This window comes from Mastomys coucha, chromosome X (genome assembly GCF_008632895.1).
Source record: "Mastomys coucha isolate ucsf_1 chromosome X, UCSF_Mcou_1, whole genome shotgun sequence".
Taxonomy (NCBI): domain Eukaryota; kingdom Metazoa; phylum Chordata; class Mammalia; order Rodentia; family Muridae; genus Mastomys; species Mastomys coucha.
The window spans coordinates 63804677-63806850 of record NC_045030.1 but is presented as its reverse complement, the minus strand read 5'-3'; the positions used below and the strand labels follow the sequence as shown (position 1 = coordinate 63806850).

The 2174-nt window shown below is 38.4% G+C and overlaps 1 protein-coding gene across 1 annotated transcript in view; it reads left to right on the top strand.

The window, feature by feature from the left end:
• Atp11c (ATPase phospholipid transporting 11C) overlaps positions 1 to 2174 on the top strand; it is a 119631-nt gene that overhangs the window by 625 nt on the left and 116832 nt on the right. The gene's annotated exons all lie outside the window — the stretch shown is intronic.

The following is a 2174-nucleotide window of genomic DNA, read 5'->3' as shown; positions in this document are numbered from 1 at the left end:
TACATTTGTGTGTGTAATTAACCATTTTTGTGACATTTGTGTGTGTAAACAGCAGTGCATGTGGAGGTCAGAGGGCAGTTTGTGGGAGTCTGTTCTCTCCTACCATGTGGGTTCAGAGAATTAAACTTAAAATCGTCATCAGCTCAAAATTAATTGTTTTAAGACAAACTTTATATTTATTTAGGAGTATGAGGTTAGGATATATATATTTGTTGCTTTTTTTTCCTCCATGTTTCCTGACATTTTTCCTATCCAAAGAAAATAATATGAATTAAATCTTCCCTCACCTTAATGTCTTGGGACTAGCAGTAACAAAATTATGTTAGCTATCTTGTTTGACAGTAGCCTATGAGATCGCAATTTCAGAAGTGATCCTGTTATATCAAAGAGGAAGGAATGCTTTAGAGCAAAGCAGAATCAAAGCCTGATGCAGGACATAGAGAGGAAATGAGGAGGACATGGCAATTGAACAGAGCCCCTCATCCTAGAGTCTGTTGAAGTCTTACTGTCTGAGACTCAAGAATTTCAGCACACTGGCTCTTAGACCTTTGACAACAGAGTCTCACTGAGCAAACAAACTACTCTCTAAGGTAGGCTGCATTCACAGCAGGGCATGGCCAACAGAAAAATGGCCTCAAAAGCATTTTTGGAGGTTCTTTGTCTCATAATGTCATATCAGAGCTCTCTTTATTTTTAACATTACAGGCCCAGTGGGTACATATTACAGCTTCTGGTTTTGTGGTTTTTTTATGGGATTCTTGTTTGTGTCTCTCCATCCACATGTGTTTCTTGTGCTTTTACTTTGGCTGTTTTCCTTCTGTTTGTTTATTTTATTCTATTCTGATGTTTTTAGTTTTGTCTTATTAGATCATATTTTATTATATCCCTTTAGATACCTGATTGTTGTCTAAGGAGACAGTAAGGAGTCCAAATGCAAGCAAGGGAAGATAGAAAAGAACCTGGGGTGGGGAAGTGGTCAAGGAAGGAGAAACTATAATTAGAGTATGCTGTATGGAAAAAAAATCTATTTTCTAGGCTCTGGTCTATAAGTATAGTAGAATATCATTAGGCATCATTTCATTGACTTTGTATTGTATTTTATTTGCCGATTGTGTTTGGTACTGTCCTAGGTCTCTGGGCTGTCCAGCCTCTGGTTCCTGGCCCTCCAGGCAGTGTCAAGTATAGGCTTCCTCTTGTGATATGGCATAGCAAATTACAATAAGACTAGGCATATATCCTTATATCAAGGCTGGACAAGGCAACACAGTAGGGGGAAAAGGATCCAAAAGGAGGCAAAAGAATCAGAGACAGTGCTTGTACTGTTAGAAGTCTCACAAGAACAGCACGCTTCCCAATCATAACGTATATGTAGAGGACCTAGATCAGACCCATACAGGCTTCCTGACTTTACCCCTGTCTCTGGGGGCCCTACGAGCCCTGCTTAGTTGATTCTCTGGGCTGTGTTTTTGCTGTGTCCTCTATCCTTCTGAGACCTATAATCCTTCCTCCTCCTCCTCCTCTTCCACAGGATTCCTTGAGCTCTGCCTATTGTTTAGCTGTGAATATCTATATCTGCTCCCATCAGTTGCTGGATGACACCTTTCTGATGAGGATTGATTAGACTAGGCTCTGGTCTATGAGTATAGCAGTATATCACTAGGAATAATTTCATTCTCTAATTTTAAAAAAAGTCTTTCAAGTAGGATTGTCTCTAGATACAATATTTTTAAATATTTTATAATAATCCTGTATATAATTAAAATTCATAATTTGAAATGGCTATTATTTTTAAAAATTGCTCTTATGTCAATTAGCATGTTTTCACTTACAATTGCTTATACTTTTAGGTGTGAGGACATGGATGTTTTTCATAAATTCATTGTTTTTAATAGCTGAGCAGTACTCCATTGTATAGATGTAACACATTTTCTGTATCCATTCATCTGTTGAGGAACGTCTGGGTTGTTTCCAGGTTCTGGCTATTATAAATAAGGCTGCTATGAACATGGTGGAGCATGTGTCCTTGTTACATGTTGCAGTATTTTTTGGGTATATGCCCAGGAGTGGTATAGCCGGGTCCTCAGGTAGTACTATGTTCAATTTCCTGAGAAACTGCCAAACTGATTTCCAGAGTGGTTGTATCAGTTTGCAATCCCACCAGCAATGAAGTAATG